This window comes from Aegilops tauschii, chromosome 2, assembly GCF_002575655.3.
Source record: "Aegilops tauschii subsp. strangulata cultivar AL8/78 chromosome 2, Aet v6.0, whole genome shotgun sequence".
NCBI classification, from domain to species: Eukaryota; Viridiplantae; Streptophyta; class Magnoliopsida; order Poales; family Poaceae; genus Aegilops; species Aegilops tauschii.
In genome coordinates, this window is record NC_053036.3 from 148,888,535 (window position 1) to 148,916,447 (window position 27,913).

Here is a 27,913-nt window from a genome sequence, read left to right on the forward strand (position 1 = left end):
CTCGAACTCCGATCCAGCCGAGTGTTGAGGGAGAGTTTCGTCAGCACGACGGCGTGGTGACGATGATGATGTTCTACCGACGCAGGGCTTCACCTAAGCACCGCTACGATATTATCGAGGTGTAATATGGTGGAGGGGGGCACCGCACACGGCTAAGAGATCAACAGATCAATTGTTGTCTCTATGGGGTGCCCCCTGCCCCCGTATATAAAGGAGCAAGGGGGAAGGCGGCCGGCCTAGGAGGAGGGCGCGCCAAGGGGGGAGTCCTACTCCCACCGGGAGTAGGACTCCTCCTTTCCTTGTTGGAGTAGGAGAAGGGAAGGGAGAAGGAGAAGGAAGGAAGGGGGCGCCCCCCTTCCCTAGTCCAATTCGGACTAGTCCATGGGGAGGGGTGCGGCCACCCTTTGGGGCCTTTCTCTCCTTTCCCGTATGGCCCATTAAGGCCCAATACGAATTCCCGTAACTCTCCGGTACTCCGAAAAATACCCGAATCACTCGGAACCTTTCCGATGTCCGAATATAGTCGTCCAATATATCGATCTTTACGTTTCGACCATTTCGAGACTCCTCGTCATGTCCCCGATCTCATCCGGGACTCCGAACTCCTTCGGTACATCAAAACTCATAAACTCATAATAAAACTGTCATCGTAACGTTAAGCGTGCGGACCCTACGGGTTCGAGAACTATGTAGACATGACCGAGACACGTCTCCGGTCAATAACCAATAGCGGGACCTGGATGCCCATATTGGCTCCCACATATTCTACGAAGATCTTTATCGGTCAAACCGCATAACAACATACGTTGTGCCCTTTGTCATCGGTATGTTATTTACCCGAGATTCGATCGTCGGTATCTTAATACCTAGTTCAATCTCGTTACCGGCAAGTCTCTTTACTCGTTCCTTAATACATCATCTCGCAACAAACTCATTAGTTGCAATGCTTGCAAGGCTTAAGTGATGTGCATTACCGAGAGGGCCCAGAGATACCTCTCCGACAATCGGAGTGACAAATCCTAATCTCGAAATACGCCAACCCAACAAATACCTTCAGAGACACCTGTAGAGCACCTTTATAATCACCCAGTTATGTTGTGACGTTTGGTAGCACACAAAGTGTTCCTCCGGTAAATGGGAGTTGCATAATCTCATAGTCATAGGAACATGTATAAGTCATGAAGAAAGCAATAGCAACATACTAAACGATCGAGTGCTAAGCTAACGGAATGGGTCAAGTCAATCACATCATTCTCCTAATGATGTAATCCCGTTAATCAAATGACAACTCATGTCTATGGCTAGGAAACATAACCATCTTTGATCAACGATCTAGTCAAGTAGAGGCATACTAGTGACACTCTGTTTGCCTATGTATTCACACATGTATCATGTTTTCGGTTAATACAATTCTAGCATGAATAATAAACATTTATCATGATATAAGGAAATAAATAATAACTTTATTATTGCCTCTAGGGCATATTTCCTTCAATATATACCTACGTACCCCGAAACCATCCAGGAGCACCACGAAACCCTATTTCCACTGCCGCAACCTTCTGTACCCGTGAGATCCCATCTTGGGGCCTTTTCCGGCGCTCCGCTGGAGGGGGATTTGATCATGGAGGGCTTCTACATCAACACCACAGCCTCTCCGATGATGTGTGAGTAGTTTACCACAGACCTTCGGGTCCATAGTTATTAGCTAGATGGCTTCTTCTCTCTCTTTGGATCTCAATACAAAGTTCTCCTCGATCTTCTTGGAGATCTATTCGATGTAACTCTTTTTGCGGTGTTTTTGTCGGGATCCGATGACTTGTGGGTTTATGATCAAGATTATCTATGAACAATATTTGAATCTGCTCTGAATTCTTTTATGTATGATTGGTTATCTTTGCAAGTCTCTTCGAGTTATCAGTTTTGTTTGGCCTACTAGATTGATCTTTCTTGCAATGAGAGAAGTGCTTAGCTTTGGGTTCGATCTTGTGTTGCTCGATCCCAGTGACAGTAGGGGAAACGACACGTATTGTATTGTTGCCATCGAGGATAAAAAGATGGGGTTTATATCATATTGCTTGAGTTTATCCCTCTACATCATGTCATCTTGCTTAATGCGTTACTCTGTTCTTATGAACTTAATACTCTAGATGCACGCTGGATAGCGGTCGATGTGTGGAGTAATAGTAGTAGATGCAGCTAGGAGTCGGTCTACTTGTTGCGGACGTGATGCCTATATACATGATCATGCCTAGATATTCTCATAATTATGCACTTTTCTATCAATTGCTCGACAGTAATTTGTTCACCCACCGTAATACTTATGCTATCTTGAGAGAAGCCACTAGTGAAACCTATGGCCCCCGGGTCTATTTTCCATCATATTAATCTTCCGTCAACTAGCTATTTTTGTCACCGTTTATTTTGCAATCTTTACTTTAAATCTTTATCATAAAAATACCAAAAATATTATCTTATCATCTCTATGAGATCTCACTTTTGCAAGTGGCCGTGAAGGGATTGACAACCCCTTTGTCGCGTTGGTTGCAAGGTTGTTATTTGTTTGTGTAGGTACGAGGGACTTGCGTGTGGCCTCCTACTGGATTGATACCTTGGTTCTCAAAAAACTGAGGGAAATACTTACGCTACTTTGCTGCATCACCCTTTCCTCTTCAAGGGAAAACTAACGCATGCTCAAGAGTTAGCACTATGCAAAAACTATCAGGACTAAGTTCATGATAAATTAAGTTTAGTTAATCATATTACTTAAGAACTCCACTTAGATAGACATCCCTCGAGTCATCTAAATGATCATGTGATCCATATCAACTAAACCATGTCCGATCATCACGTGGGATGGAGTAGTTTTCAATGGTGAACATCTCTATGTTGATCATATCTACTATATGATTCACGTTTGACCTTTCGGTCTCCAGTGTTCCGAGGCCATGTCTGTACATGCTAGGCTCGTCAAGTTTAACCCGAGTATTCTGCACGTGCAAAACTGTCTTGCACCCGTTGTATGTGAACGTATAGCTTATCACACCCGATCATCACGTGGTGTCTCAGCACGACGAACTGTCGCAAGGGTGCATACTCAGGGAGAACACTTATACCTTGACATGTTTAGTGAGGGATCATCTTATAATGCTACCGCCGTACTAAGCAAAATAAGATGCATAAAAGATAAACATCACATGCAATCAAAATATGTGACATGATATGGCCATCATCATCTTGTGCCTTTGATCTCCATCTCCAAAGCACCATCATGATCTCCATCCTTACCGGCTTGACACCTTGATCTCCATCGTAGCGTCATTGTCATCTCGCCAACTATTGCTTCTACAACTATCGCTAATGCATAGTGATAAAGTAAAGCAATTACATGGCGATTGCATTTCATACAATAAAGCGACAACCATAAGGCTCCTGCCAGTTGCTGATATCTTTTACAAAACATGATCATCTCATACAATAACGTATATCACATCATGTCTTGACCATATCACATCACAACATGCCCTGTAAAAACAAGTTAGACATCCTCTACTTTGTTGTTGCAAGTTTTACATCGCTGTTACAGGCTTCTAGTAAGAATCGTTCTTACCTACGCATCAAAACCACAATGATGTTTCGTCAAGTTTGCTGTTTTAACCTTCAACAAGGACCGGCTGCAGTCAAATTCGATTCAACTAAAGTTGGAGAAACAGACACCCGCCAGCCACCTTTATGCAAAACAAGTTGCATGTCTGTCGGTGGAACCGGTCTCATGAACGTGGTCATGTAAGGTTGGTCCGGGCCGCTTCATCCAACAATACCGCCGAATCAAAATAAGACGTTGGTGGTAAGCAATATGACTATCATCGCCCACATTTCTTTGTGTTCTACTCGTGCATATCATCTACGCATATGCCTGGCTCGGATGCCACTGTTGGGGAATGTAGCATGCAATTTCAAAATTTTCCTACGCTCACGCAAGATCTATCTAGGAGATGCATATCAATGACAGGGGGAGAGTGTGTCCACGTACCCTCGTAGACCGAAAGCAGAAGCGTTTGACAACGCGGTTGATGTAGTCAAACTTCTTCTCGTTCCGACCGATTAAGCACCGAATGTACGGCACCTCCAAGTTCTGCACACGTTCAGCTCGATGACGTCCCTCGAACTCTTGATCCAGCAAAGTGTCGAGGGAGAGTTCCGTCAGCACGATGGCGTGGTGATGGTGATGGTGAAGTGATCCGCACAGGGCTTCGCCTAAGCACTACGTGAATACGACAGGGGCGTAAACTGTGGAGGGGGGCGCCGCACATGGCTAACAATGTTTGTTGTGTGTTCTAGCGGTGCCCCCCCACATATATATAGGTTGGAGAGGAGGAGAGGCAGCCAAGTGGGCGCCCCAAGTAGGAGGAATCCTACTTGGGCTCCTCCCAATTCGGCCTCCCCCCTTCCTATTCCTATTCGGAGTAGGAAGGGAAGAGGGGGAATCCTATTCCCTTTTTCCTTTCCTTCTCTAATTTGGCCAGCCCATATGGGGGGCACACCAGCCCCTTTGTGGCTGGTGTGTTTCCCCTCTTGGCCCATTAGGCCCATATAGGTTGCCGGGGGTTGCCCGGAACCCCTTCCGGTGACCCGATACGTACCCGGTACCTCCAGAACACTTTCTATGTCCGAATACTATCGTCCTATATATGAATCTTTACCTCTCGACCATTTCGAGACTCCTCGTCATGTCTGTGATCTCATCAGGGACTTCGAACAACATTCGGTCACCAAATCACATAACTCATATAATACAAAATCGTCATCGAACGTTAAGCGTGCGGACCCTACGGGTTCGAGAACTATGTAGACATGACCGAGACAGCTCTCCGGTCAATAACCAATAGCAGAACCTGGATGCTCATATTGGTTCCCACATATTCTAAGATGATCTTTATCGGTCGTACCGTAATGACAACATACGTTATTCCCTTTGTCATCGGTATGTTACTTGCCCGAGATTCGATCGTCGGTATCTTCATAGCTAGTTCAATATCGTTACCGGCAACTCTCTTTACTCATTCTGTAATGCATCATCCCGCAACTAACTCATTAGTCACATTGCTTGCATGGCTTATTATGATGTGCATTACCGAGAGGGCCTAGAGATACCTCTCCGATACTCGAAGTGACAAATCCTAATCTTGATCTATGCCAACCCAACAAATACCTTCGGAGATACCTGTAGAGCATCTTTATAATCACCCAGTTACATTGTGACGTTTGATAGCGCACAAGGTATTCCTCCCGTATCCGGGAGTTGCATAATCTCATAGTCGAAGGAATATGTATTTGACATGAAGAAAGCAATAGCAATAAAACTGAACGATCAACATGCTAAGCTAACGGATGGGTCTTGTCCATCACATCATTCTCCTAATGATGTGATCCCGTTCATCAAATGACAACACATGTCTATGGTTAGGAAACTTAACCGTCTTTGATTAACGAGCTAGTCTAGTAGAGGCTTCTAGGGACACGATGTTTTGTCTATGTATCCACACATGTATCAAATTTCTGATTAATACAATTCTAGCATGAATAATAAACATTTATCATGATATAAGGAAATATAAAATAACAGCTTTCTTATTGCCTCGAGGGCATATTTCCTTCACATATTTGCTAGGACAACGTGGCGCTCAAAGCTATACACCAAAGCTCCAATATGTCAGACATCCGAACTCTAGTTTTGTCAAAGAACTTGCATTTGGTAGTGGCCCAATGTTTTGAAGCCATCATTTGCATGGTCGAGGTGGTAAGACCCGCGAAATGAGCCTAGCTAGTACGGCGTGGAGGCTGAGTAAGCCACATCATCAGTAAACTTTCAAACTTTTTTGTCTGTGGTGCCATGAGTGAGGTGCACGCTATCAAGTTTTCCAAAAGCAAGGAAAACTTATGTATATGATTAATTGAGATGCCATGCTGCCTATCAATCTGTCTCACCAAAAAATTGTTGTACATAGCTTTTTGGACAAAAGAATCCTTCCATTTATAGCTCTTATATATCTTGGTGGTGATGTCCTTCGGGTGGATGCCATAAAGCCAAGGTGATTCCTAGATGCAGGCAAGCATTTTGTCACCAACAGTGACAATCATAGCTCTAGCAAAATGGCGTTTGTCACGGTCAGTGCACGGGGTTCTAGGACGGACCCAAGGATGGCCGGTTCTGCTAATTGGAACCAAAGCCAGCAAGGTGAAGCGTACCTACAGGCTTCTCCAGATTCAAGATTCCAAAGACCCCATATATCTTCGATTTGGAAACTTAGTCTCATTTGATTTTGCATTTCCATGAGTGATCTTTTCATAACCCACCTAATGGTAAGCACGCCCAGGCTATCGATCTTTTTCCAGACTTCCACCGGCGGGTCAAGCGGACTGAGATGGTAATTAGCAACTGTAGTAAGGACCGCTTTGACAGGAACCATGCATACGACCAAGGCAACATACTTCCGTTGCCGTGGAGCTACCTGCATAACTCAGTGACAAAGTCTTCCATGAATAATTGAGCTTTTAGAAGTAGGCCTTGACCATGCGATGGAAGTGATGTCTTTCTGTCACAATATTTGCATGTCACAGAGGTGATGTTTGCGTTATCCGTTCCACAGTAAGTTCGTCGTCTCATCAGCCCCAATAGCGTCTCGGACGATGGCTCACCCTCATGCTAGGCCCTCCTCCCTCCATGGCTCCCCCGGGCAAAGCCCACATGAACCCGACGGCGATGGGGCCATGCATGTGTTCCCATGCTGCATATTCTCAAGCAGGGGGCTCGGGTGGCGGTAGTTGTGGCAGTGATGGATGGCTAAGGCAGCTTCGCTCGGGAGGCACACCACAGTTGGTGGGCGTTTGGCTGACGACCGCCATGTATCATTTGGGGACATGTCAGGAGGATCTGGGTCGGACTGGTCCGATGTTGGTTGGCTCCCTACAAAGTCCCAGTCTCGCCCCCTAGCCGATATGATTGGGGAGGAGGGGCGCATGTTTTAGGCATGTGCGGCTTTGTGTGTAAGCCTCCTTCAAATGATCATCCATCTACATGGGTATAAGCACTGGAGCACCCGGTGGAGCTTGTAGTGGTGGATGCTTTGTGGTGGTGCGCCCGACTTGGCCGTTGTGCTTCGCGTGTGAGGCCACTCCCATGCCTCCTGCCCACACGACGAATCATCTCTGTTGGGTATCCGTTGTGTTTCGATGATGGTGTTTGTGACCCACATTGGCACATGTGTTAGCACCCTCAACATTGTCTGTGTTAGCAGATCTGCGTTTTAGCAAATCCCCGATGTGTGCAGTCAACCAAGATCTGTCATTCTAGTCCTTGTCGAGACATTGCGATACGACTTCGTCTATGGCAATTTTGGTGGCGGCAACACATGGGGCTTTGTCTATTCCGGTGCTCTTTCGAGTACCAGCTTCTCTCGTTGTACCTGGTAGTGGTGGTTTATGCTCCCTTATTGAAATCATTGTCTGAAACTTATTGAAATTTTCTCTTCTGAGTAAAAAACCCAGGATCTGGCATATAGGGTTGGATCCGAGAACGTAAGATTTCTTCACCATTTCCTGACTGAATGTGTCGACGTCCTCCGGGTGTTGTCAATGGCAGTGGTACTAGTTGATATTCTGTGGTGGTGGTTTATTTGCCTCGCCCTAGACCCCTATGGGTCATTTTATTTTTTTGTTTTCCTTATTGGCTATGTACATCTTAATCAGGTAGAAACTGAATGTGTACTTATGGTGTGTTGTCTCGCTTTAGTTTGATAATATAAGTTAATAAACATCATCCTTTGTATAAAAAGTTGAAGTTTTTTTTGATCCATGAATAGCGTTCCATCACACGGAAAACATGTTCCTCTCACACAGGATAATAATTGATGTTGCATGAGAAAATTGTTTTCATAGCACAACCTGAATGTTTTCATGTATTACAAAAAGAGAGAAAAAATGCCCACAGGAAAAGACAATGTTTCCATCATTTGTGATAAACTCTTTTATCATGCGTGATAATGTTTATGAGGTTTATATCATATGCCATATTTGTTACACGGTAAGTGATAATTTCTCCTGAATCACTCATAATTATCACTTACCGTGTAAAAAAGGGAAACTATTACTACTTAGTAGTAACAAATCATGATTTATGAGATTTGTTACATATAAATCCATCCTATGCTTCCTTCAAATTAGATACATTTATTTGGTGCAGGGATGATTTGAGCTGAGGAGTTAAGGAGCACAATTAGGTGGGAACCCGCTGCTCACATCGTTAGCCCCTCGCGTACATTAGATGGATAGAAAAACACAAACGCTTATCAGATGAGGTCTCATGCAAACCCTCCGTTCCAAAATAGATGACTCAACTTTGTATTAATTTTAAACTAAAGTTAGTACAATTTTGAATCATCTATTTTGAAACGGAGGGAGTACGTGAGAAACCAGCAGCAACTAGCTCCCTGTGAAGTTTCCACCTATTATATATAAACGTATCCATCCAAAGACATTTGCTCATGCACTCTATTTACCATATCAAGTTTTATTTTACCTCTTCATTTATTATAGCTATATCGAGACTTTGGAGGAAACCAAGTTCATGTCCACAATGATTAACTCCAGTGCTTGATGGCAATGAAAGCGGGACCATGTAAGGTGGACCGATAATGCCGTTTTGGCGCTGATGTTAGAGCATGTTTAATAGTATAGCCAGCTGCTGGCTATAAGCCAGTTTCATGTCATCTGCAGCCCATTTTATAGCCAACATGTATAATAGTAGATCAAAAGAGTGCACTACTTTTTTATTACGTGGCCCACCTTTCATTCTCACAAAGTGCCTAGGATCACGTGCTAGAGCTGGCTTTTCATGAAGAGCCCGCTTACCTTCTCTCTCCTCTTCTCTTTCCTCCAACTATATAGAAATATACTAGTTTATTTTTTATAGCCCGCTGACTCAGCTCTATTACTTGCTCTTAGCGAGCATTAGTGCAAGCTTCTGCACTGGCGCCGATGAGGAACGGCAAAAACGAGAACGCCTTCTATTGTCAGGTAATGCGCCGGTTGCTGAGGGATGCACCGGATTCACTGCAGAGATCATGACAATTTCATTTCCTAATGTTCGTTAAAATAATATATTAATGAATTAGTGCCAGAACAGACGAAGAATATTTTGACTTGCCGATGCACATGAAGTGCACGTCTGGGGGTACGAAGTTGTATATGTTACAGGAAGGACATACATGTGGCCTTTGGCCGATTGATCGTGCTCCTTCTTGCAACGGCGGATGAATAACTCATGGTATTGTTTCAGTAGAATGAAATGCTGATGGTCTTGGTTCATCCATGCTCTGCTCTTGGTCACTTTATTAACATCTTATTTTATTAGCAGTCTGCTCATGTTCTTGGTCTTTCTTTCCCTTGTCTAAACTTTGGCTTATTTAGATCCTTGCGGCTTCACGTTCTTCACGCTCATGCTTTGTCTTTGTCCACTTATCTTTTCGAATGCCTCGCTAGCATGATACAAACCATTCGGTCTGCTCTCTTCACTAATTGAGTTTTCTTCTCTCTCTTTTTCTGCCGACCAACTTGAGATGTGTTACTGCTTGGCATGAACAGCTAGCTATCACAAAAACAATCAAAACTGGGATATATGTTACTGAAAGAACATAATACAAAGAGAGGGCAGAGCCTCAGTCCCAAAAGTCAGGAACCAAACATTGGTTTTTCTTAGGCGATGATTGTTCTACGGTATTTTCTCACTTAATAAACAAAGAAAATATTTACAAGTGTCCCAAATGAAAATAAAATACAAAGACATAAAAATCAACCAATTCTTGCTTTGGGAAACTTGAGCAAATTAAAGATTGACTTGGAGTAATGTTCTTAAAGATTGCATTCTTTCTCTGGATCCAGATGTTTCAGCGGCCCATGACCACAATATCAAGTGCAAATCCAGAGGGTGACACTGTAGCAACCAGCTGGATATCTAAAAGTACATAAGGGCATCTCCAACGCCGACTTTCAAACCGTCCCCAACCTTCGGACCGAGCAGTCCGAACGTGTTTTGCCATTCAACGCGGGCTTGCATGGTCTGTTCGGCGGTCCAGACACACTTTTTCCCGCAAGCCGGAGAAAAACTGGGGGGGGGGGGGGGCTTTGCGAGCGTCCGGACCGCTGCCACACCTGTGTCTGAGTAACCTGGCCAACCTAAAAGCTCCTTCTGCGCCACCGCGTGTTCCCGCCCAAAAAGGTCAGCGCCGCTCCAAAGCACTAGTGCCACATTCATGCCGGCTCAGGGCGACGCGATCTCTCACAATGCTTCAGCGATGAAACGGTGCGCTAATCGAGAGTGTCGCCCTTGCCGCTTCACGGTGCATGCGGCTGCCCCGTGTTCAAACGATAGCCCGTCCGTCCGTCCGCGTGCATACATTAAACATGTGTGCGGTTGCCGAGTAACGGTGAGCCGAACCCATCCGACTGTCCGTTTGTCGCCCGCCATTAATCATGTCGTCAGTTGCCCTGCCATCCCCCGTTGTATAAACTGCAGACCCGGTCATAGCCGCATCCATCATCCTCCGTTCCCATCCTCCTCTCTGACCCACACCCGCCATGGCCTTCTTGAGCTCCAAAGCCATCTGGGACAACCTCTTGCCTGAGCACAAAAAGGAGATCGCCGCCATTCCAGTCGGCTAGTAGGCCGGTAGGCAGACATAGGTCGGCGTTGCGGACGTCCCAATGGTTGACGCGGCCGAGGATGAGCCAGCGCCACCGTCCTCACTGGTCCATGTCAGCATCACCATGGGCGAGGCCCATGCTCACTACACGAACATGGTGCTGGAGGAGTGAGAGGCCGCATTCCGCAGGCGTAGGGCGATCAGGCCTACAACCTCCGCCTCCTCGACGAGCACCGACGCGTGGAGGAGCTACTCGCCGGCGGCATGGCCATAGCGCCGGATGTGGACGTGGGGAAGCAGGAGACGCTACTCGACTCCTACGACTCCGCCCGTGGTGGTTTTTTTACTTGCTTCGCGCCCAAACACAACTTGGGCAATGCACAATTCTGCTTTTCATCTTTCGGGAAGCACGGTTTGTGTGCTTCACCGTAAAGCACAATTGTGTTTTCACACAGTGAGCTTGCAATTTCTTTTGCTGAGAAAACCTAGGAAAAACTAAGCTGAGTCCATAACCCCCCCCCCCACCACCACCACCACCAAAAAAAGGAAGCGCTTCAAAACAGTCGGATGTAAACAGCCGCATCACGCAGCCACCTCTCCCTTGTGATGCGTGGACTGTGAGGCCCACACACGTGCCACCTCTACTTCCTTATCTCCTTCTCCGTGCACATCTCCTGCCTTATCCCCTTTCCTCGTGCACCTCTCCTTATCCATTTTCTGCTCCCGCAACACACGCGAGATGTAGCTCGCTGCGCTGTGAGGCGGAGTTGCAGGGGCACCGCCATGCTGCAAGGCAGAGCTGCGAAGGGCTCCGTCGCACTGCGAGCTGCAAGCAGCACTCCGACAAGATATGAATGCTGCAACGGTGCCCGAAGAAGCATGATGGTGAGATGTTGCGAGGTCAGTGGTGTGTACGGCGAGGTCAGTGGTGAGCTGGATGCAGGAACACCGGTGCTGCGACGGCGCCGCCGTGCTGCAAGCTGATGCCGCGATGGCCAACGACTTGCTGTGAGGCGGTGCTGTGACGGCGCCGCCGTGCTTCGAGTTGGTGTTGTGACCACTGGCGACGTGCTACGAGGCGGTGCTGCGATGGCGACGTCGTCCTGGGAGGCAGTGCTGTGACGACCCGCGACGTGGTGCGACGACGCAGCCGTGCTTCAAGCCGATGGTGCGATGACCACCGACGTGCTGTGGTGACGACATCGTGCTGCGAGGTAGATGCCGCAAACCGTGCGGCGACACTCCGGTGATGCCCAGATGAAGCTCCGATCTGTGCCGCTGGGATGCTGTCGCCTGTGACGGCCGCTGTTTGTTTTGAACAAACACAGCTAGTGGAAGACAACGACTGGGTCGTGGGCGTGGAGCACGAACTGATGGTTGTGATTGTGTGCACCCAACGGCTGATTAGGCGGATGTTTTTTCGCTGGATGCATCTGGATGACGCCTAGCAGCCGCCAAAAAAGACATGCACAAGAAAATATTGTGGTTTCGTAGAAGCGCCCAATGCACGACACGTGGCGGCAGCTAGGCGAACCTCATGGTAGGCCAAGCCGGGAAGGGGTACCCACCAAGTAGGTGATGCGTTTTCCAGTGACGCATGTAACGCAGTATATGTTTACTAAACTCGCACATGGGTGAGCCCATCCAGGACCGAGTATTTTTCTTGCGTGTTTCCTTGGTTTTTACCTAGTTTTTCTTTCATTTTTAAATTTATCAGCATTTTTTAATTCGCACCATTTTTATAAACTCGTAAACATTTCTTAAAATTTGAAATTTCAGAATTGTGTTTAAATTCATTTTTTTAAATCCGTAAACATTTTTGATTGGCATTCTAGAAAAAGATCGTCCTTTAAATTTGTTTTTTTATAAATTCTTGCATATTTTTAAAAAATTATGTTTTTTCTATAAATTGAAAATTATCTTTAAAAATTCAAGATTTTTTTAGATTCGCTGACATTTTATATGCATGAACTTTTTTTAGGTTCACGAACTTTTTTTTAGATTCGCTGGCATTTTATAAGTTTGGAAACAATTTTAAAGATTCAGTATTTTTTTAATCCGAATGATTTTAAAATTCGTTAGCATCATTTCAGTAGTACTGGTCAGCTGAGCTGATCCTACAGCTACAGTATCCTAGCTATCCCATCCCGTCAAAATACGAAAGAACGGTATGAAAATGCAGTAAATAGGCCGATCCAGGTGCACTGGGTACGCCTTAGCTCGTTTTCACGCACGGGACAGGAGCTCTGGACCACCTATTTCACACTCGGTGCGTCAAATAGGGGAGAAAAACGCACAACGCGCACTCTGCTAGGCCCGCATTAAAATGTTCAGGAATCCCGAAAAAGGTTAAAATGTTCTCAAACTTTTTAAAAGGTTCACCTTTTAAAGTAAATAAGATTTTGATATTGCATTTTATAATATGAACAATATTAGAAATTTTCAAAAGCTTTTCAAAAAGTGGAAGCTTTATTTGAGTTTGAAGAACATTTTTTCAAATTCCGGAAATTTTACTAATTATTTTTCAAAATCCTTTTTTACAAAATTTTAAAAATATTTTTGAAAAGTACATTTTTTTCAATTTTTCAAAATCTAAACATTTTTTGAATATTGAGAGAAAGTTGGCAACATCCTTTTTTAAAAACTCTGAACTATATGAAAAAAGCAAACACCTTTTTGGAACTCCAAGCAATGTTCTAAAAAAGCGAGTTTTCTAAAATACAAAAGAATTTTTGAAGATTTTGAACATTTTTTTGTAATTTGTATTTTTTGAAAAAAAAACACTAAAGTAACAACGAACAAAACTCCAATTGAGGAACCTTCTAAGAGGTTCCAAAAACAGGCCAAGAACCTTCTCTAAGGTTGCGAAAATCTTAATCATGTGCCAACTGCTACCGCTAAATGGACCGGACAATTATAGCATCTCTAGCTCCATGTTTGTGCGATTCATCGGTAATCTACCGCATGGAGAGTCATATAGGAATTCCGAAGGAGCTCTCTTAGGTCATCCATAGCATTTGCAGAGGTAGACGGTAATCATGGGAATGCAAGAGTTGCGTGAGGACCAGGAGTAGCAATGGGCTTTTCTCTACAATGGTTGGGAGGAGAGAGGCAATCTCTATAGAGTTCCTCCTCGCTGCCTTTTTACGCCAGTCAAAGAAGCCATCACTCATGCGCCCAGCTCCGTGGGACGACCTAACAACGAGGCGAGCAGATCGCTTACAACATGTCAGTTCTCCAGGTTCCTGGTCGCTTGGTTCGTAGTTGATCGACCGCGTTTGCCCGGTCGACCATTGAGCGTTGAATTTTTGAAAAAAGCAAAAAAATTAAAAGATCAAGAATTTAAAAATGTTAACAAATTGGAGAAAATTCACTTGTTTAAAAAAGTTCATGGATCTCAAAAATTTCACGAACTTGAAAAGGCCACGAGTTGAAAAAAATCGTGTCATTTGAAAATTGTTCATGAATTTGAATAAAGTTCATGCATTTAGAAAATTTATGGATTTTCAAAAAGTTCATGGATTTTTTAAAGTTCACACATTTAAAAAAAGTTTGTGTAACCAAAAAATAAAAACCAAAAGGAAAAAATGAAATAAAAAATTGTCATAGGCTTCTAGAAGCTTTACCAAACCGATTTGGAATGTTTCGAAAGAAAACAAACAATGAACGCTTACATGGGTAGCCCATTCACTAGGACGTGTGCGTTGTGGATTGAGGCAAATTTGCGGTATAAAAGAAAAGAAATATAATGGGCCAAGCTCAAGGTGGAGGCGGTGTGCGCGCTTGTTGCCCGAAGAACTATAAAAGCATCTACAACGGGGCTCTTCAAATTGACTAGGTGGACGCCTCGGTCACTAACCTGACAGAAGAGAGAAGAAAGAAGCTGACCCAACGTGATCCTCCCTCAATTTGTTCTCATATGTCCGGGCTATCCGCAGCCCTCATACTCAGCTCATATATGGGGGCAATAGAAGGAGCGCCCGGTCATAGGATTTGGCCCATCGCGGACCATCTTTTCTCTATCTCGATTTTTTCCTTTTTTTCTGTCCCCACCAATGCATTTGGTTGGACATATAAAGAGAAAAGTGTGGGTCATGACTGCATGCATGGATGAATTGTGGCTCAAACCAGATATGCGCGCAGACATTTGAGAGGCCAAATTTACTTAGTCTGATTGTAGACAGTCTAACCGACGCTTAAGGCCCCACATAGGGCTTTGGCAATCCCTATTTGACGTGCTTTATGTTAGATTGTCAGGGATTCGAACAGTTCCAGCCAGCTGGGCCAGCCCATGTTAGATGACACACAATCCCGGTTTTGAGAACGTTCTAGTGGGTTCCGGTTTTCGGAACCTTCTATAAAGTTCTTGCCCAAATTATCTTTTTTTCCTACATTATTTTTTCATGACTTTTTTTGGTTTCATTCCTTTGGTTTTATTTTTATTTTTGAGAAACTTCTTTTTAGAATGTTCAAAATTTTCATTTTTTTGAATTTAAAAAATTCATGGTGTAAAAAATTGTTTGGGATTTTCTAAAAATGTTTGTGTTTCAAATATTTATTAGAATTTCTAAAATGTTACCATTTGCATTTTCATGAGATGCTCAAGTTTTCGTTTTTTGGGATTTTCAAAAAATGTCCGTGTTTTCAAATAATGTTTCCAAATTTTAAAAATCATAGAATTTTCAAAGTTTTTCACAAATTAAAAATATTTGTGTTTTCGTAAAATGTTGGGGAATTTCAAGAAATGTTTTGGTTTCCAAAAAATATCCATGTTTTTTTATTTTTAAAATTGTTCCCATGTCAAAAATTGTATCACAAATTCAGTAAATGTTTGGTAGTTTTTTAAAAAGTGTGTTTCCAGTTTTTCCTGATTGTTTAAAACATTCTCATTTTCAGAATTTGTTTAAAAATTGAAAAATGTTCCTGTTTAAAAAGCATATTTTCAGAAAATGTGTTGAAATGTCAGAAAACAATCGTGCTTTCAAAAAATATATGCATATTTTTTAAATGTTCTAAATTTGAAAAAGTGACTATAAAATGGTTGGTACAGTGTCGGGTCACTACTGTGAACGTTCTTACTCCAATGAAGCTTGCGTTACAGTGAGCGCTTGCCTTTTTTTGTTGTGTGTGTGTGTGTGTGTGGGGGGGGGGGCGGGGGGGGGGGGGGGGGGGGGGGGGGTAGTGAGCGTTTGCTAAAGTGAATCGGCGCTCTACTCTGCATTGTTGCGTACATGAATCGGTGCAATAGGGAGCACGCATGTGCGTTTGCTACACTTTTTGACAGAACGAGCGAGCGTCAAACTGGAGCTCCAGGGAGTGTCTAAGAAAAAGGAGTTCCCGGGGAGGATGTACGTGTAATCAAATATGTTGTGTGTTTTTTTTTGTGAAAAGGACTCTGGAATTAAAAGAAACATCGAACAATATAAGGCACCTCAACGAAAACGAAAATTACAATGAAATCTTCGTCTTCAACCTCCACAACGTGTCGATGGCGTGCCGCCGCCGCTACTCCACCCTGAGCCGGCCTGACGTTGTTGGTTGCAGACGAGAAGTCGCCGAACGGGTCTAGAAGACCACATCCGTCCCGGAGACGAAGAATAAGGAATACATGTCGATGAAGCTCCTTGATGATCCGAAGATCCCCACAGCCAAAACAAATCCTCCATTTCCACACCACTCCCGCAAGCTTCTCGATGTCGCCGCCGAGATGGGACTGAAACCGAGGAGAATTTATTGAACGAGGCACCGCTGCCACCATCTGAGCGCCACCCCAACAAACCTATACCCTAACACCAGAAAACGATGCCAACCCTAACTACCTGCTAGAGCCAAGCACCGAGGTCCCCACCCCAGCCGCCGCCAGAGCGGCAGATGGAGGCAGGGACCAACGACTTCACTGACGGAGGGAGGGGAAGCGGTTTCTCCTCCTCGTTCGTCTCTCTTGGGCGGTTGGGGAAGTGATGTTGATAGGGAAAAAATGATGTTGTGGTTAATCTTAAAAAATATGTTGTGGTTAATTAGTTAGCGCGTGCTAAAACTAACTCTAACATGTCCGCATAATTCCGGCCGCAAAAAGCACCATAGGGCTCCCCTAAAATGGATTTGTGGTACCGCGCGGCGTCGCGCGGAGGTGATGCCGCAAACCTATACCGCAAAAAGTATGGGTCTGCGGCATCTATTCCGCCTGACTCCGTGCGGTATCCCAAATCCGTACCGCAAATCATGATTTTAAACAATATAATTCAAATAAAACAGCAATACATATCAAACATATTAATGTTTTAACACCATACAATACAATAATCCTCTCAAATACAACACATGTTCAAATCCGAATAACAAATTGTCCGGAAATAAAAGAATTGTTCAAATCACAGACAAACACAAATAGACCAAATTAAGAAAATGGGCGTCTATTTCTCATGCAGTTGTCACTGGTGCTCGATGAGATCATTGTGAAGCTACTGGTGTGTGTTATGGTCTTCAATTTGCCGGTTGGTTTCAAGAAATGTAGTGATGTCATCTGGTTTTCTGGTAGGCTTGACATGGCTACCAATATTGTCATAGAAAAACTCTAAGTTCAAATCCCCCTCATCCTCGATGATCATGTTGTGTAGAGTTACACATGTAGTCATGATAATTGAGAGGGGTTTCTTACCCCACTAGCAAGCATTGTAAAACCGAGCTTGCAACACACTAAATGCCCCCTCAATATCGTTTCGGCATGCTTCTTGTGCTTGGGAAAAAATAGTTTGTTTTTTGCCTACTGGCTTACTAATTGTCTTCACAAATATTGTCGACGAAGAATAAATCACTGGTGCGCGTCGGTCCTAAACAAACGGTTTAAAACCCCTTTCTGCGACGGCATTTGGAACCGTCGCCAAGTGAGTGTGGGCGATAGGGGGGTCATTCCCACACGACCCAGAAATCGTTGGGGATAGGCCCTCGTGGGACCCAGGCTGGGGCCGTGTGCGATCGGGCGAGGCATGGAAACCCAATCATTTCCGTAGGTATGTACATCCCACACGGTGAATCCTAGAAATCATTTCCGTAGGTATGTACATCCCACACGGTGAATCCCATAAATCATTTCCGTAGGTATGTACATCCCACACGGTGAATCCCAGAAATCATTTCTATAGGTATGTTCATCCCACACGGTGAATCCCAGAAATCATTTCTGTAGGTATGTACATCCCACACGGTGAATCCCAGAAAATCATTTCCGTAGGTATGTACATCCCACACAGTTCTTTGTGTGGAAACGTGTGCGCAAGGTGGCCTAACGCAAATAGTTCGCTGCCTGAAGCCGTGTGTGATTGTTAGTTGATCGAACACGCCTACTTTCTAGAAACCGTGCGGGTTGTTTGAGTTCATCGCCCACGGTGCTGTATGAGTAACCGTTTGCAATAGAAAACCCCAATAAGCAGGGTAATTAGCCTATTATTGATAATCCATGTACTAATCAAACTGATATTTCTTATAAAACACGCCAGATATTTCATATCCGTATAAAAGCAACCAGGATTTCATAATCGAATTACATCAGATAGCTTCGGCACTTAGTTACGCCATTACACAGCAGCACCAAGCTTCACATGCAGCATCAAAAACCTTTGGAAAGTAGCATCATACACGGTAAATAGACAGATGAATCTCATCTGGGAAACTGCAGAAGCGAAAGGAAAATATTGAGCCTTCAGTGATGTTGAATGTCCTTGCAACTTTAGGCTAGTGGCTATGGATAATTGCCCGCCGGCTTCAAGGTAGCCGCTCCATGGGGGTGCGGGATGGAGCACCGTCGGCGCCGGGAGGTCGAGTTAAGGAGAAGGTGCGATGCGTTGAGTGTACAACCTCTTTGGTGACGCCGAGTAGGCCTCGGCTTCGTCCGAGGAGTCGGTGAGGATGCTACGGTTCCGGTGGAGCAGGTTAAGGCGGCTGTGGGGATGGAGCAGCCGCGATAGACGAGGCGATCGTCGGAGCAGCTCCTTGGAGGTGGAGGACGGGGCGGCTGAACCGGCGGGACGGCGAGATGGACGACGAATCCTCATCCGGGGAGGTAAACGAGGGACGTCGAGCTGTTGCTGTTGACGACGTCGTCGGGGAAGAGGCTCCGGCTGGGCAGCGGTGACGTGGCGGACAGAGGAGGGTGGGGTTTCGCGGCTGGAGCAGAGAGGTTATGGCGGCCTGGGATTTCGAATGGCAAAAAGGGGGGCGATGGGACGGGGTGAAGCATGATTTAGTGACGCGCTTGTCCAAAATGTAGGGTGTGTTACAAAAGTACCCCCCATCGATTTGAACTAGCGGCCCTTTCGGCTCAGGGTTAGAAGGGGGATTTCGCGTGTCGGGATTTGGCAGCTGGAGGGAGTTTTCGCGCGCGTTGTAATTTCGGGATAGCAAGGCGCGGGTTGTGAAGGCACCAGTTTTGGGAGCACGATATCTGAATTTTCGGGATATAACAAGACGCGGGTTGAATTTTAGGGACAAGCCTAACGTGTAGTAATATTGTACTTGTACGTACCAAATCAATTCGCACTTCCGTCAACCAGAAAGAAAACAAAAAAAAACTATTCACACCACACAAAGAGAGAGTCTTGCCCCGTTTTACTATACAAATGCTATTCAAAGCTACTCCCTCCTTCCATCTATATAGGGCCTAATGCGTTTTTCGATGCTAACTTTGACCAAATATTAGAGCAATGATATATGACATGCAACTTACACAAAACACACCGTTAAATTTGTCTGTGAAAGGTTCTTTCAATGATATAATTTTCACATTGTGCATGTCATGTACTATTAATCTTGTCAATAGTCAAATGCGGTCTTAAAAATCTCATTACGCCCTATATAGATGGAAGGAGGGAGTATGAGTCCATGTTATGTCCGATTAAATTTTTTCGCTTGCTGTATAATGCATGTAACCTACTCATACCAACATTTTAGTGCATTCCAAATGTCTATACTACCGCTGCAATTCGAACTAAATTTGAATTCGTTTCTCTATTTCAATAAGAATCTACAATCATGATTGTTGCCAACTTCAACCATCATAGTTTCCTTGCTATCCGCCAGATATAAATCGGACGGCCTATAATGCAGGATGGCAGGCACACCATCATTAACAACTCCATTTTTTTATAAGAGTAGAGATAAAATATATTAAATGTAGTATAACATGTTCATAACCACACCATGTGTATCACCGTTATATATATTCACACATGCATCGGTTTGAAACACTATGATAAATTCTTCAAATATCCGAATTCGCTTTTTATAATGAAGTATATATGATCTCTATTCGTCTTTTACACCCACACAACCCTCTTATCTTTGTAGCTAGCGCTAACTTTCTCTTGCGCATGAACACGCCCGCATCCCTCTCACCCTCCCTCAGCATTCTCTAGCTCCATCGCGCAAATTCGTCTTTTCACTTTAGGTCGTTCACCCACGGTGTGTGTAGGCCCCCCAGCTCCTTCTTTACGGCACACATCGATCGATATGCCTCTCTAGCCAGGTGTGCCTAGCACAAACACAAGCTTCCCCTCTTCTCTTGTCACCGTCCATGCCTCACTCCCACCACTCTTTTCATCGTTCTCGTACTCGCACACTCCTCCCCCCTCGATATAGTATGCCTCTCGTACCACCTCCTACATGCATCCCTCTCTCTCTATCCTTCTCCTCGTGCCTCATTTGCTTCTAACACACACATGCATGTATACCGGTCGATCTCCCAACATATACCTAGATCGACTTTAACTTACCCCCCATCGATCGACGTACCTCACAAGTTATGTCTCTCCTTTCTCTAACAAAGGGCGATTGATCTTCCTATGTAGTTACGTCTGCTTACCACAGCCACATTGTCCCCCCTCATCATTCGTGCATGCCTCCTGACCCGTCTCTCACACGCACGTGCACAGACAACAAGCAGCCATCTCCTCTCTTATTGATATTGCGGGCGTGCCCTCCGTTTGTCTAGCAAGCCTATCCCACCATTTGTTAGAAGCAACTCCACTACCACCCCCTCCAACACTCTAGCTCTGTCTCTCTCCCAACCTTATTCCTCTCCTGCACATATGCATGGATGCCGATCGATCTCCCTTAATACATGAGGCAGATCGATCTCCTTAATACATGAGGTAGGCCTCTCTCCTCCTCCACACATATACCAGCCATTGTACCTCTATAGTTAATTGGGCCTCCCTCTTCCCCCACCACACACCAATAGTCGAGCGCTGCAGGTAGGTATCCATGCCACAGAGACAAACTGTACATGTCCCATCTCACGTTCCAGTAGGCCAGCCACTCTATATCTTTGACGTGGGCACACACAAATTCGATGGCACTCTTTATCGATCGCGTGCGCACACACACACACATCATCCCTCTCTTTGTTCTATGGACATCTCAAGCCGATGATACCTCCACTCTCTTCTCGTGGATCGCCCCCTCTATATATATGTTATATCCAGGACTCTATTTCACACACATTGCATATGTTACATTTTTTGATTGACCCCCCAAAAAAAACTCTCAAGAACCCACACACTATATCTCTCTAGGTTTGTATCTCTCTCACACAACCCCACGTAGGTGGTGTACGTATACAAGAAGAGAATAGGTTCACCGTGCACGTACTCACGCTTTGTGCCCAGCCACACCCGCGCGGGTACACGGTGGAGCTCATTTCTTTACGAAATGGCAGCCCACGTGCTAATTTGAACGCCTGTAGCGGTTGTTTACCTAGGGAGGTCGTGTACCACGCGTGCACGAAACAAAGTTTGACTTGACACGTTGCCGCGTTATTTTTAAATAAAGTTATAGCGCTCAATGGCACGTACACAGAATATAAAACGATTTTTATGGAGAAAAAGGTAGTCCGCTCACTATATACAATGGAGCCTTCCTGCCTGGTTTGTCGCTCTTCAGAGTATCTCACACAAGGCTGCGGTGGCCTCTCTCTCTCTCACCGTTGGTCACTGATCCGGCCGCATCCCGTCCGCCGGGGGAAAGGGCGTGCGGTGGCCTCTCTCTCTCTCACCGTTGGTCACTGATCCGGCCGCATCCCGTCCGCCGGGGGAAAGGGAGGAAGTGCATCGTTTCTCCGTTTGACGGCGCCGAGGCAGCACGTCCCGATCTGCGGTACACGCTGTTCTCTCTGACCAAGCTCCGGCGCGGCAGGGCCTACGCCACCTGCTCGCAGATTCCGCCCGCCGCCGCTCACCTAGTTACATCCCGACGACCTCCAGGTATCCCCACCGGCCTTGCTCCACTGCCCGTCTTCCCACGTCGCTGCATGTGGATCTTCCATAGTTCTTTGCCCAAAACGTAGCTCGTCCGGCGTACTTTCCATATTGCATTCTCGTCCTCACACCGTTTTAGACAAACACAACCGTGTTGTTATCTTCCCTTAGGACAAGGAATATGCTTCTTTTTTGTCGTCGCATGTGTCATCAACTGTTATTGGCCAGTAATTGTTTCCTTTCTACTCGTTGCTATTGCGACCTTTTGGTGAACTGCACAAATCACTCTTTTCTTAAGAGTATTTTGTGCAGTTGTACTAAAATGTCACACGGGCTTCGTCTCTACATTTCAGTGCGACTGCACAAAGGGAGATCAGTTTTGCTCTATCCTCCTCATCCAACTCCGAGCCTAATCTCCTCCAACTAGTTAGTCTTAAGAGAGACTGCAAAGGTGACCGGCTTCTATTTGTGGGTTTATTGTTTCATCAGCAGTCCTCTATTATCGTAATCACACTTAATATCTTTGGAACAGGACGCTCAGCTCTATTTTAGTGGAACTGCACAAAATGATCGGAATGTTGCATGCTCCAGACAGCTACTTTTTTTTCCAACATGCCTTGTTGATTTAGACAGAGCTGGGGGGACGTTGCTGCCAATGAAAGCATGGATCAATTTTAATTTAACACCTTCTCACAACTCTGTCTTCAGTTGTGATGTAATTATTAGCTCTGATCTGCTAATAATTGACATGCATTAGGAAGGAAGTTAGTTTTTTATTATTTCCGAAAGAGCATCGATGGCAAGACACACGAAACAAAAGCTGAAAGCTCACACCATTGTACAATTTCATGTCGCTGGAAAATTATTTGTATAGTACGTCAATTATGTAAACAAATGATGGAAGCTTGATAGCATTGCCAGAAGCCTCTTCATCATCCGGGTCCATGTGCCATGCACAAAATTATACTCCTTCGTTCCTAAATATTTGCCTTTTTACAAATTTCAAACGGGCATATTTTAGAGTGTAGATTCACTCATTTTGCTTCGTATGTGTACTCCCTCCGTTCCTAAATATTCTATTCGTCTTGCTAGAGATTTCAACAAGTGACTACATACGGAGCAAAATGAGTGAATCTACACTCTAAAATATGTCTATATACATCCGTATGTGCCAGTCCATTTGAAATCTCTAAAAAGTCAAATATTTGAGTAGTCACTCGTTGAATCTCTAGAAAGACAAATACTCCGGAGTATATTTAAGAACCGAGGGGGTAGTGCACAACCGCATGGGAGACTCAGCCCGGTCGTTGCGCCGCATTAATAGTGAGTAATGAGCAGTCAAATCATAAGCCCCACCTTTCCCACTGTAAGTTGCTCTGAAGAAGAAACCATCAATACGCTCTTCTTTGAATCCGCTCATACTACTCCATCCGTCACTGTTTATACAACGCGCTTTAGAAAAAAGAAAAAAAAATCGGTGGGACCAAGGCGACCAGCGATCGGCCTGAAAAATAGCATTGGTAGTTATAGCACGACCTCTATTACTAGAGGGAATAATGCGTACACACATGCATGCAGTGCTTCCACCCCGGGTACACACATGCATGCACTTACTCACTCCGTAGTAGTACAGTACATGGAGAGAAAATTATGGACTTGATTGTGGTTACCACGCCCTAATTAATTGAGCATTAAACCAAACACGTCTAAAGTCTCTCTGGTGGTGGAAATGCATTGAGAGAAATGCATCATAATGAAGTGTGCCCTGTAAACTATGATGGAGGGAGGACTAGTATGAAGGTGCAAAACCAAGTACGCGTATGGCCAGTCGGTCAACGCACCTCCTCTTGGCATATCACTGACATGTGGGACAGGAGTGTGAGCAAACCGATCTCAATTGACGTCAAAGAGCCAACCCGCCATTCCTTGAGAGAGACAAGGAGCGAGAACACACAGATGGGCTCGCACGGAGGCCAAGATATATTCGAGCATGGTTTGTTGATCGATATCATTCATTACATGTTGGGCTGCCGTTTTCCGCCCTTCTCCGGAATAAATGTGTACTTTATCAGAGATAAAAAAAATAAGAGTACAGACGCTCCACCATGCGGTTCTAGTAGTAGTACTACTCGTACTACTACGCTTGGCTCTTCGCCTCTTCGTGAAGTCGAACAATGATGGTACTCCGCATGTTGGGTACTACAATGTATGCCTCTGACAATCTGACACCGAATGGACTGATGCATGTCCACCGAGGGTAGGTTGCATTAGTCAAAAGGCGTAAGCGAGCTTCACCTTGTCCTGCAAGCTTCTCCTCGTTCTGCGAGTTGACGGGACACACCAAAAAGTAGTGCTAGTCCATACCCCCTCCTTTCCGGTTAATATGGCTTAATCTTTTTGCGGGTAAATGAGAGAGCTTTATTCATATATAAGCATTCTTAGGACGATCAGCCAAGACACTGGTCACTAGGAAGCGAGGTACCGCGCAAAAAAGAAGTAGGAAGCGAGGTGTTTCATCAAGCCAGCTCTCGGCCACATTCAAAGTGCAGCAAGCACGGTTCGCACGAAGATGCGCCGCACGGTTCGCACGAAGATGCGCCGCAAGGTTTGCTGACCTGTTTACTTTGCGCTTGGCTGTTCGCCTATTCGGGAAGTCGAACAATAATAGCACTAGTAGTATAGTGTATGCTTCTGGCAATCTGACACCGAATTAACTGTTGCACGTCCACCGCCTGAGCGAGGGAGAGCTTGCATTAGTCAAAAGTTTCTCCTTGTCCTGTGAGCCACCGCGCGCAAGCTTCTCCGTCCTGCAACCTTCTCCTCGTTCGGCAAGTTGACGGGACACAGCAAAGTAATGCTAGTCCATACTGCCTCCTCTCCGGTTAATATTGTCTTAATTTCAAACGAGATAAATACACTGTCTGTCACTGTATATTTGTAAAAATACGGTTAGTGGACTTCATAATACGCTCATTGCGCTCAATATATATATTTTCCGGTGTTTATACGGTCACTAGCTCACCCTGACTGAGTATGTGTGTGCATGCACGTGTAGGTTGAGCACTTGAGTGTGACCGTGTGTGTTCTGTCGTGTGCTCGGACATGCATGCATTAGGGCGTCGCGCGCGTTTTTGCGTCCATGCGTACGTGTGACTGTTGCATACACGTAGGGGGGGTACGTGTAGGGGCCACTAAGGAGCAGTCAAATCACACAGTAAGTTAGTCGGAAGAAGCAACCATCATTTCACTCTTGAATGACACGTACGCAATATAAAATGGTTGATATGGAGAGAAAAAGAAAACCACTATATATACACTAGCAGGAGCCTAAGCTACAAGCCTGCTTGCTTAGGTTGCTCTCTTCACAAGCATAGAACGACAGGCCTGATCCCGCAGCTGGGGGAAGGGAACAATGTTCTGCGTAGACGCGGTCGATATCAGCGAGGGAGAAAACCACAGTCGGTGCGTCCCAATCGGGGGTCACCGCGGTATGGGCCGATGCTGCGTCCCAACCGCCCTTCTAGCTACAGCCCGACGTCCCAGGTAGTCCATCTTCCTTTTGGAGCTGGCTTGCTCCACTGCCGTAGCTCCATCTCCATGTCGATCTTTCTCTACTTCTACCGGCTTCTACTTGTGATGAGTTTATGTCTCATGAACTAGTGCCAGTACTATTATTCTAATCACACTTCTTCAATATCTTTGCCATCAGGGATGCTCAGGTCGATTTTAGTGGAACTGCACAAAAGCATCGTCTAATCTGAGGGTGCCAGCCACCTTTCCTTCAACAGGTTCTACCTGGCCAGGAAATTAAATCATGTTTAGGGTTTAGGGTTTAAGTCGTAGTGACCCCATCAGTAGTTTTTCTTTCGTACACGCTCTCACAACTTTTTTCTTTAGTTGTGAAGTAAATATTGGCTATGATCTGTGAATCATTGAGATGCATCAACATGCGTGTTAGTTTTCCTTTGTATTTGATGGAATGTTGTAATGGGGCAACCTTGGAATAGGAATGAAAATGGAGTGGAAAGTTTCCGTTTTTCTGGAGAAAAATGGAAACGGAGAGAAACCAACATTTCGTTTCGTTGGATCGCACCATCGAGCAAAACCAACATTTAAATCACGTCTATCGTGTTCGTGTCTCACCCTCCTCCACGGCTGGACCCCACACGGTCGCTCGGCATGCCACTCACCACAAACCGAGTATACGATAACTTTCCCGCCTGCTTGTCGATGGATCGCGCCATGGAGTACTAGCACTACTGGAAGAGATTGACGAGTTGGGGAGGACAGCTAGCTGTAGCACGGACTCCCAAGAACTTTTTACATGCATGTTGTAGCCGGCTATTGCGACCTTTGAACGCGGAGCAGCCGCGTGCACCCGGAAGCGGCGCGGGCGACGCTCTCTCGGCCGGTGCGCCGCTTCAATGCCGACGCCAGTGAGAGGTCGCGTCTGCTCTGGCCGGGCATGAATGCGGCACTGACCGTTTCGGGTAGGAAGCACGCGCGGGTGATGAAGAGGGTTCGGGTTGGTCAGGACCGGCCATGGCAGTGGTCCGGACGTGCGCAAACAAGAGATGTTGTACGTTAATATTGCTGCGTATATAATTAAAAACGTAAATAATGTGCCAGTTGGACAAATATGATTGGAGATGGAGATGGAAATGGAATTTTACGTAAACACGGATATGCATGTCTATGTCTATGTGTGTGTGCACGACGACTCTCGCGACCTGGAAGCGGGGGCGTGTTTTTGATCGAGTTTTCTTTCTTGGTACGTTAGAAAAATTGTCCGCCAGTTTTCGTTTCTTTTTTCCGGGAACGCGCGTATTCTTTGACTGAAGTCAAACTTTGTAATACTCTCAAACCTTTCCGATAATTGAAATTAAAATTCTTTATTTGTACACACTCTCACACGTTTCCGATAATTTGGCGCATGTGTGGTTGTTCACTTAAGGGAGGGTAGTGTACCACACGTGAAGGACTGGAAGTGCGACCAGGACGCGTGGGCGTGGATCATTAGTTCATCGGAAGTAGTACTAGTTTTCTTCACTGTACATTAAATAAAGAGTTTTGTTTCATACTTACACAATTTAAAACGATTGTTATGGAGAGAATAAGAAAACCACTCCACTATATATTAGTCGTATACATGAGAGTACTATATGGACGCAGCTTCATTGATTTAGTGCACCTGCCTTTGGATTTATGACAGGTGGGCCCAAAATATGGCTGGCTCACCTGTCATATAGCCAAAAGTAGGTGCAGTGAAGGCACCGGAGCTCAGTCCGTACTACAGTAGTATATATATAAGCAGGATCCTCAGCGCTTGTTCGCTAGGGTTTGCACTCTCCACACGCTCGCCGCACTACATATATGTTACACGCTGGAGGCTCAACGTTCATTTGCTAGGGTTTGCTATATTCACAGTCTCTCACCCTCTCTTCACCAGATCTAAACAAGACTGCGTTGGCCTCTTGTCTCTCTCTCCCCCCTCACAGCTGGTGAAGGAGGCGTCCGTATCCCGTCGCACCGGGAAGGGGAGGAGGTGCAGCGTTCACTCTATCGCCTTCGGTGAGGGAGGCAATCCACTGCTGGCTGCGCTGCTCTCTTTCACCCAGCGCCTGTGCGGGAGGGCCACTGACCCCTTCTTCCTCGCTGCCGTACGTAGTGTGGGCAGATCCAGCCTCCCGCCACATGCCTTGCCACATCCCGACGACCCTAAGGTATAAGTTTCTTTGAAACCGTCGTTGCTCTAGGTGCATGTGGATCTTTTTCGATCTGTAGTCGAATCTAGGTCTTGGTTCAAAGAGGAAAGAAGGGTGCGGTGGGCTGGAGCAAGAATCTAGGACATGGTTCAATGAGGAAAGGAGGGGCGGAAAGTAGTATAGACTGGCTATCCAGCCGCTTTGTAGGTCGAAAAGGGAAAAATGGGGTAACCCAGTACACACATCTATAAGGAACCGA